General features: G+C 35.2%; 1 non-coding gene across 1 annotated transcript; it reads left to right on the top strand.

Moving 5' to 3' along the window:
* The first annotated feature begins 803 nt into the window (after positions 1–803).
* LOC141411064 (U1 spliceosomal RNA) lies at positions 804–964 on the top strand. Its single transcript, XR_012435924.1, has one exon. It is a non-coding gene; the product is annotated as a U1 spliceosomal RNA (small nuclear RNA).
* Positions 965–10231: the final 9267 nt, after the last annotated feature.

Raw genomic sequence — 10231 nt, 5'->3', positions numbered from 1 at the left:
ATTTGTGCAAAATATATTTAGGTCAGCTTAGATTAAAATATCACATTTTACATGTTAAATAAGTCAGCCAAAGAAGTGATTTAACAGTAAATTAGGAAAAAGGACATATATGCAGCTATTGAAGTTAAGTTATAATATCCTGATAAGTGATCATTTCTGACAATCTTTTTGAAACTGTCAGTGAATATATGGTGGATAGTTTTTAACATAGCAGGCGATTTTTTAGGATGGTACAGCATTCATTCAGTTAATTCCAACATTGATCCACATTTTAATCTACTTTTTGGAACACAAATGGCCAAGTGCCAGAAATGCACATCAGTGAAATACAGCTAATAGAGCCAAATTTTCTACACGTTCCCTTGTTGTTGATTCAAGTGGCTAAGGACAGCTTATAGTTTACTTTACTTTGCCATGAAGTGGCATCAATGTCGGTCTTCATAGAAAAGGAACTGTACGCTGTAATTTTTAAGGAGCAATTAATGTCCTACATTTTATGTCAAGTTCATATACATCACCTTTCTCTGAGCCCCATGATGTCCCTTCCCATTTCAGGTCTATGGTTCACTTTCACAAGTTTCAAAATGCCTGGAAAGTCTTTCTGATTGGTCTTTGGATTAACCAACTTGCCATGGATGTGACAGAGCAGGAAGAATTGTGCCCTGATCCTTCCCTTCTAGGGAGAAGATGTATACCTAGAATTATCCTCTCCTACAAATACACCCCATAGACAGCAATGATTCCACAAAACGTTATTCAGAGAATGGGTAAGAGTGGAAAACCAAACTCTGGGAACTATCTACATACTTACCTGACAGGGGAGATGCCATGAACATATAGGTGGTTTTCCCAGGGTAAGTCTTATCCATTGTACTGTGGATGGGCTGACCCCTGCGATTTCCCCAAATGTGGGAAACTTGACTGCATTATTTGTGATAGTAGGAGACTGCGTTGGCCTCTCCTCTGTAAACAAACAAACAAACAAAAAGTAAATCTGCATGGATCCACCATAAGGCAAATTTGAGGTTCAAGAATTGGTTGGATTGACTTAACTATTTTTATTGCTCCATATTTCCCTAATCCTCTAACACTGAACATTTTCCTCTAACAGTTAGATCCTTTGGGCTTGACATTCTTATATGAGTAGCTCTAATTTTTTACCTCTAGTTACATAACTTCAAAAACTCATTTCAAATCCTGCTTTGTTTTATAGCTATTGCCTTAAATATGATTTTTTTTCTAAACTTCCTTATCACAGCTCAGAGAATTCATTCTGGAGCAGTGTCATACTAGAAGTAATATAGTAAAGAAACAGTAATATAGATGGGGTAAAAATGATCATAGAACATTAAATACATGTTGTAAATATCACAGTGAAATCCTTTATACAATTCATTTATGCTAATAAAAGTTTTAAAAGACATATTATAGCTGCATATTTTGACTCTTTTGTGGAATATTGCTTGAGGTTTACTTGATCAAAATTTACAGTTGTGATTAACTTATCCCAAAAATTTCTCAGAATGCACATTAGAGTTAATATCTACTTATTTTTTTCTGTAGGAGCAGCTATAATTTATAGCAATATTTATGGGAAAAAAAGAAGTGTTAGGCGCTAAACTGCATAGGCAATGGAAGCAGTGATTTATTACTTGCAAGGCATGTTCTGGTGTCATGGTTATAAACAAAAAGTCAAAGTCACCTCACTCTAGTTTTAATCCATTTTACCTTGTGGCCTATTTAAAATAACTATAAAAATGAAAAATGTTGAAACATGTAAAGTTGTCTTTACTTTTTGACGTAGACCTTGACCTTTTCTTATTGGACAACTGAAGGCAGGCGATCCAGAATCACTCATTCAATCAGTTGTTATCTTCAGACCATCATTCTGCCCACCCATCCCCTTCCCCACCCTCCATCCCCACCCATGCACCTCCATCAGTGTATGTTATATTCAGGTCAACAGTCACCATGTCCACATTGACACTTTACTTCTCTGCTCATTGTAAGAGTAATAAATAACCTCATCTGAGAACACCACAAGAAAAAGAAAACAAAGGAAATGCTAATTTTTCAGAAGAGCAGAATGCACTCAGTCTTTCGCATATCTAATATGATGGGAGCCACCTTGTGAAATATTCTGCATAATCCACACTGTTATAGAATTGCGCAATGGCGATTCCTCCCTTTGGCTTTCCTCAATTAACATACGGAAAATCTCTCACTCTTGCACATGCTTGGCTATTAAAAACTCTGTATGCTGCCAAAAAAGCCCTGTCAAACACATAACCAGACATACTGCAGAAAGCAAATGCTAGAATGATGAAGTAAAATCTAATCATGCTAACAGGTATGATGTTAAGATTGTAATATTGAGAAGTTTTGTGAAATATTCCATGCTTAGCAAACCTTAAGTAGTTTAAGAGTTATTTAAATAATTTTCTTGAATCAGAGTCACACCTTGTAAAATTCCAGGAACTTTCATTCATTTCCTCAAATATACACTCTCATGAACAAATGCCCTGCTGGTTATAGTACAAGTTTATTTGATTTGATTCCTTTAAGCGTTGGTCAAAAAAGGAGACGATTTTTTTCTTTGTTTCATTTTGTACAACATAGAAAGACAAAGATCAAATACATATAGTTCACCATAGAAAAATAAGAGGAGAAGAGGAGGAAGAGAAAAAAATATTTCTTTTGTACACATAAAATGTTTCACTTTATTTAATCAGTTTACATGCACCAAAATGAATATCAAAATACTATTTGTAACAATAAAAAATTCTGGCAAGAGTCTACATTCCTTAACTGACATTTGGTATGTCACTGAACCTCTTCAAAATAATTACTAAAAGAGAAAAAAAATCTTAATCACTACCTGTACAATAAGAGTTTGCTTATGTTCAACTCTGAAATTGTAGTATACTATGTCAAAAGCACTGTGTTTTTTTTCTAATTATACAACTGCAAAACACAAACATGCAATAGAAGTGTTTTTTTGGCCCGCCATTCTGGAGTGTGAACTCAGTGCCTATACCTTGAGCCACTCCATCATCCTTTTTTTTTTTTTGAGATAGGGTCTCATGCACTATTTGCCTGGGTGGCTAAGAACCACCATCTTCCTGATCTCTGCTTCTTGAGTAGAATTACAGGCATGAGCCACTAGCCCCTGGAGGGAATTTTTAAAACACATATGAAGACACACATATAAACAGGAAGAGAAAGAGTTTAATGAGCAGGTAGAAGAAAGCAACCAAAACACTACTCCTAAGTTTTCAGAAAAATAATAATTTTGCCAGTATCTTGAAAGTCACAGTGCACCAATCAGGTTGTTTCTTTCTTTTTCTTTCATACATTTGGCTATTTTTTTCATTCTTAAAAAATCTTCTGCATTCATTGTTGTTCTTAAAGATGCAGTTTATTTTCCTTGCAGTTGGGATTTATTTAAATATAATCATGTTTCCTGTATTTTTTTGTGGCGTTTCATCCTCTTCACTTGTTGAGATTCATCCATATGGATTTATAATGTCATTGCAGTAAATTACTTACTTGACCTGGGCCATTTGACCTTTCTATTTCTGATGGTCATCGTGGTGGGGGTTTCCAGTTTGGAGGTATCATTAAGAGTGAGTAGCCTCATGTGTGCATCCTGTTGTAAATGTGCACACATTTTTTTTTAGAGGGGAATCATTGAGTGCTGGAGAATCTCAAAATATTCCCAAAATACTCTGACAAATTTCAATTTATATTTCAATAATGAGAATATCGTTCCTACATACTCAGGTTTTTCTTCACAATGTTGATCTTTCCCAGCTTGGTTTTGTGACTGTTTTTGCATGTTGGTTTGTTTGTTTGTCTCTCTTTTATTGAGACAAGTTTCACTATGTAACTTGGGTTGACCTGGTATTCACTATGCAGCCATGTCTGGCTTCAAGCTCATGACTCTCCCATCTCAGCCTTCTGAATGCTGGGACTACAGGCGTGAACCACCACACCCAGTGCTTAACCGTGCAACCCGACTACTAATGGATGTGGACGCTTCCTTCAGCAGCAGTATTATCGTGCCAGGTCCATTGCAGAGTCACGGGCTCCATAAATGTTAATTTCTGTGAAGTGCTTCCTTTGGTTTTCTCCTCGTTTTCTGTTGCTTGTTTGTATTTTGTGTATGAATACATGAGTTATTTCTATATCAGGATTATGAATTATCAGACCCAAAATTCTACTGCTGCAAACAAAAATTGATATCTTGGTGTATTTGTCTCAATACTGCATAATGAATTACTCACAATTTGGTCAAGCTTCTATTCCTGAGCCTGAAGGTTCTCCATAGTACTATAACAATTTATTTTTCTAAACTGAAATTATTTTCTATGATTTCCTGTAAAACTACTTTTTTTTCAAAAATAAATTATTTTTTCCTTTCTAAAGAACATTTACTAAATCTTCAACAATGTAGAGTCAACCAATTCTTCTAGAAATACCTTGAGTGTGGCTCTGTGCAACATTTTAGTTTTTATTTCATCTGAAGCTAAATTGTTTATTTTCCCATTCTTTTACTACATGTTTGGGCTCCTGGGCAGTAAAAGAACACTAATATTTTGTATGTACCCACTAAAATGTCAGAATTGATTCATTATTATTTTAAAAAATCTTCACAAAATGATGTGGTAGAAAGTATAATAAAACATACTTCCTAGATGACAAATGAAAAGTTGAATATTATAGGGGACATTCCTTTAGCTCATAGCAAACTCAACTGTAATTAAAATAATTGCAAATTTTGAACTCCTTTCTGCCTGCTACCAAAGGCTGTGTTTCTCTACTGTTCTGTCCAACTGTGCCTTTCAATGTCTTGTTTTCAAACAGAAATATAGCAAAGACATTGAAACCAGAATATTTAGTGCAGGGAGTTGAATGGCTGCCCCCATGATGCTGTGTCTAACAGCCTGTGAATATGACCATGTTTGAAAAGGGGTCTTAGCACATGTAGTCACATTGCAGGTCCTGCATTGAATCAGTTTCTGTTATTTTGGGTCACATAGTTTATAGTAATTTTTACAGCATTCCTGGGAAACTTATATATGTACATTTACAAGCTGATCTACAAATATTTTTGCCTCATAATGTAAATTAAATATTAGAACTGTCTGGACTCAGCTTCCTTACTTATAAAGTGGGAATGGAAAGCATAATCTAGTTTTTTTTATAATTATGTGATTCAATAAAAACAAGTTTTTTAAGCATCTAAGAGTGCAATATATTACTCAATACATCTTAACTTTTTTTTTTTTTGGCAATATGAGGATTTGAACTCTGGACCTGGTGCTTGCTAGGCAGGGGTTCTATCACTTGAGCAACACACCTAACCTCTTTTTGTTTTATTTTTCTGCTAGGGTATGGTGTTTTGATCTGGGGATGGCCTTGCACTGTGATCTTTCTGCCTATTCCTCCTGCATAGTAGGGATTATAGAATTATATCACCAAAGTTTACTTGTTGGTTGAGATGAGGTCTCATTAACTTTTTCCCCATCTTGACCTTGAAATAGTAACCTTCCACAATCTGCCTCCTGATAGCTGGGATTATAGGCATTCACCATCATGCCTGGCCCCCTTAACTATTTTTATTATAGACTTGTTATCCTACTAAACAAATTTTAAACAATTTCAGAATAGGAATGAAAATATATTTATCTTTATTTTCTGACAGAAAAGACCAGAACAGTTCTTATTCAAAGTATTCATCAACTTCAAATAGGGAACAGCCAGCATCCACCAAGCACTTAAATGCTTTATAGCAATGCTAGGATTATGGGTTATTAATAAAATAACCACTATCCAGAATTACACCACACTATAGTCATTACTTAAATTTAAAGCAAACCATGTTTCTGAGAACTTTATCATGCAGTGGTTTAAGAAAATATAGGATATTAAATGTTAAGAAGCCTATGATTTCACCAAACAAAAGGTCTGTTGTCAATCTGTAAAAACCTGAATTCAACATTTGTCATCCATGTTACTACTTAGGTACTCACATGTGCAGATATTGTCTGTGGCTGTCTGCAGTTATGAACGTGAGACTAAGCCTTTTTCTTCTGGACTAGTCAGAAGCAGCCCTGCTTGCTGAGCTGTTATCACAGCGTGTGCATACCTTGGCTCACTTTCCCCATGTCTAGATATTTCTTGGGTGTCTCTATGGCTAGAATTTCTCCTTTCCCCTACTAAGGTACTTTATTACTGCCATCCTCGGCCCCACCCAGGAACTCTTCATCTAAAATCCTCTTGGTGGATAAACAGGAAAGTCAAGAGAGAGAGTCCTATGTCCGGATACTACCAGCCTAGACCAGGGTGAGATGCTTAACTTGATTAAGAATGTTCAGTCCAGAGATTTTGCTCCAATTTCCTGCATGGGGAACAGGAGATGTTTCTCCCCCTCTTGTGATAGTAAAATAAATCCTTGCTAAAACTTAAAAAAAAGTCCACCTCCTCATGTGTGTAAGGACAGCATAGTGACATATGAGAATATATGAGGACAGCATGTGAAAACCAAAAAGTACTGCTTGAAAAAGGAGGAAAAGTGGAGAATGGAAATATAATAAATATAATAATAAAGGGGGTGAACTTGTTCAAGATACACTGTAGGCATGCATGGAATTATCACAAAGAATTCACCTTGCCTTATTAATGTATGCTAATTAAAAAATAAAAATTTAAAAAAGAATTTCCACTCCTAGTAAGTTTTTCTTCTTTCCTCCCTCCCTCCTTCCTTTCCTTCCTTCCTTATACTAGGATTTGAACTCAGGGCTTTGTGAAGATTAAGCAAGTATTCTTCCTGTTGGGCAATGTCCCAGCCTCTTTTGCTTCAGTTGTATTTCACATAGCATCTTGCACTTTTTTCCTAGGGCTGGCCTCAGACAGAAGTCCTCCTACCTCTGCCTTTAGCATAGCTGGAATTGTAGGCACAGGTCACCATGCTCAGACCAAATTTTTCAATAAAACAAAATAAATATATAAAATAATTAGTTATTTCATAAATGTACCACTCCTCTAATTTATATCATTATAAATAATATAGTACATGTCAAGAAAGTGCCAAAACATTTAGCCTAGCATTGGATTATCCAAGCATTACTGGAGACCAAATCTGAGTTCAAAGTTTAGCTCTGTCATTAGTTGTGAAAAATGCTTGATGTTTCTGTAATACTTTTACTTTGTAAAATGGGTCAATAAGACGATTCAAAGCAGAGTAATAATAATTACTCAAGGAGTTAATGAATTTCTGCTATATAAATAGGTACTCAATGTTAGTAAGTATTCAAATTGAAAGAAAGCTTAGAAGGTTCAGACTTTATTTTGTTCTTTTAAGGAATGAATAACCACACTTTCAGATAATTCATTTTATCATGGCCAGAGCTTATACATGATACACTACAGACTGAAATGTGTCTTTCCTCCAATTCATATGTTGAAACCCAAACCACCAACTGTATTTGAAGATAAAGACTTTAAAGAGGTAATTAACATCAGTTCCTAATCCAACATCACTAATGTCTTTAGAAGAATAAAAAGATACTAGAAACACTTGAGCATTTAGAAAAGACTATTTAAGGACACACTAAGAAGTCAGTGACCTGCAAGCCATGAAGAGAGGCCTCTGAAGAATCTAAACCTGCCAGCACTTTGATCAGAGACTTCTAACCTCCAGAACTATAAGGGAATAAATTTCTGTTGTTTATTCTACTCAATCTGTGGTGTTTTGTTATGGCAACCAAAGTAGACTAATGTACAGAGTCTCTAAAAGGCAAATAAACAGAATTCCTTTTCCTCACCAAAGTCTGGAGCCAAATGTTAAATAACACAAAGATGACTTTCACGTAGAAAGTGGTAGAATCATTCCCTGAATATCTCCCTGTTTTTTAGGTATCACCACGAAATGACAGGGCCAAAGAAACATTGAGTCTGCCAGGTCAGTGTCTCCCACTCATCTTATTGAGAAAAGAAGAAGCAAGAGACCCAACCTCTTCCCACACTCAGAGACTTTGATGCATGTGTTCACCAAAAAGTGGGGAGAAATGTGCAACAGTAACTGCTACTCACCAACCAGGCCACTCCCACACCTCAGAAGACTCAGGCTGCTTGAGTTCCTGCATTAATATATCTCAGCAAAGCACTTTTCCAAGTCACACTTGCATCAAATGTATTGAGGTAATGGGTTAAACACACTTGAAATTTGTGTTTCAATTTGTAAAGCTCTAATGATAGTAAGTATGAACTACAGAGTACTTCTGTTTGAATTCTGGCTTTGCTCGTTATTTATATGTGGACTATAACATGCTACTTAACTTTCTCAACCTAAGTGATCTGTCATACAATGGAAATAAAGGGGCCAGCCATGGTGACACACATCTGTAATCCCAACTACCAATGAGGTAGACATTAGGGAGGATCATGGTTGAAGGACAGTTTATACAAAAAAAAAAAGTTAGCAAGACTTTATCTCAAAAAAAAAAAAAAAGTAGTCTATCATGGTGGTGCACAGGAGGTATAGGTAGGAGGACTTGCCCTGGGCAAAAGCAAGATCCTATCTGAGAAACAACTGAAGCAAAAATGAACAGGGCATGTCTAAAGTGGTAGAATACCTTTCTGGAAAATATGAGACCCTGAATTAAAAAAAAAAAAAAGACGACAATAGTAGCTACCTTAAAGGATAACCTAAGATGTAACTAAACAATACATTACTTAGAAGAGTGCTCAGTGTTTATTAATAACTATTTCTCCTTTGTAGTCACCATGGTGAAACAGAGCACAGACTCAAATTGTTTGATGGAGACAGGAGACAAAAAATCTTTACCAAATACTTCAACATTATGGTAAAAGACTTTCCTCTTACATAATTATGTTGGAAAAAAATCTATAACTGGTTAAACGTCCATATATATAGGCAACCAGTAACTCGAATTCCATTTAGGTAGAAAGGAAATTACTAAATAAAAGTGAAAATCAAATCCTGCAGTGAGCTTTTTGAAATTTTATATTTGATTTATCAAAAACACATTGAAAAGTATTTAATAGAGTTTATAGCCAATGTACCTGACTGGTTGTTACCATCATAGGTAACTTAGTTTCAGAACAAGCCATCCCTTTATGGATGCATGGACTTCAACTGAAGGAAAATTCCAGTGGAAAGACCACTTTTTGAGCTGTAAGTATAATATATTACCATTAGATGGAAGGAAGAGATTTACAAGGACTGCATACCAACTTTGAGCTGGGAAACATAGTAAGCATTGTGATATTCAATCCCATTCAATGCTTACCCCCACATGGTCATGCAATTATAATTATCCTTTTGCTCTTTTTTTATTTTTACAGGTGAGGAAATAGGTGCTCAAATGATCAAGAGAATTTTCAAGATCAGATACTAAGGAATGAAGGTGCTGAGATTGGAAATTATCAGTCCTGTTTATTTAAGCATAAATGAATTGTTGTTAGCAATACTCAAAAGTAGATATGAAAAGAGATAGGAAGAGAAGAAAATTTATTAGAACTTCAAATGAATTTTCTGCTTCAGTGAAACTGTGCCTAAACATGCAATTATATTTTACTTAAGGTCAACATGCCATATTTAGGAAAATAGAGGATCATAAATGAGAATTCATGTGTATCTGCCTGTGTTATTTTATGATTTTTAATATTGCTGCATGAGAAATTTCATCAGCTGGAATTTAAAACATGAAATCAGTTGAGAATTCACATAAAGATTAGACATAACAACTAGAATTCCCCTCAATGACATGTACTCCCTTGAACTTACCATGCTATAATTTAAAATGAATTTGGCATCTCAACTGCTCGCTGGCAAGACACAGTGCTGGTGTGCTTTGGATCTTGATAGGCAGGTAAGCTCTAGTTGCCAAAAATGCTTTTAAAAGAAAATGTAAAAATGAAATGTGGTTGAACAGATTACATCAAATATATAATTTCTAGATGCAGTTATGCAAGTTGCATAAATATTTTAATAGTGCGTACATGTACCATAAGGGGCATGGAAAAAAAGTAGGCAATTTCTATACAGCAAACTTAACCACAAGACAGTCCTCTATTCACCAGGTAAACTAACCATATATTAAATTTTCACGACCAGATTATAAAACTCCTCAGTCATATTTTTAATAGGACCTTTCCTGATAAACACTAAGTTGATATTAAACAAGATTCCTTTCAGAAAACT

Source organism: Castor canadensis, chromosome 9 (genome assembly GCF_047511655.1).
Source record: "Castor canadensis chromosome 9, mCasCan1.hap1v2, whole genome shotgun sequence".
Classification (NCBI taxonomy): Eukaryota; Metazoa; Chordata; class Mammalia; order Rodentia; family Castoridae; genus Castor; species Castor canadensis.
Note: the sequence above shows the minus strand (reverse complement) of the source record. Positions and strands in the feature narration are given on the sequence as shown.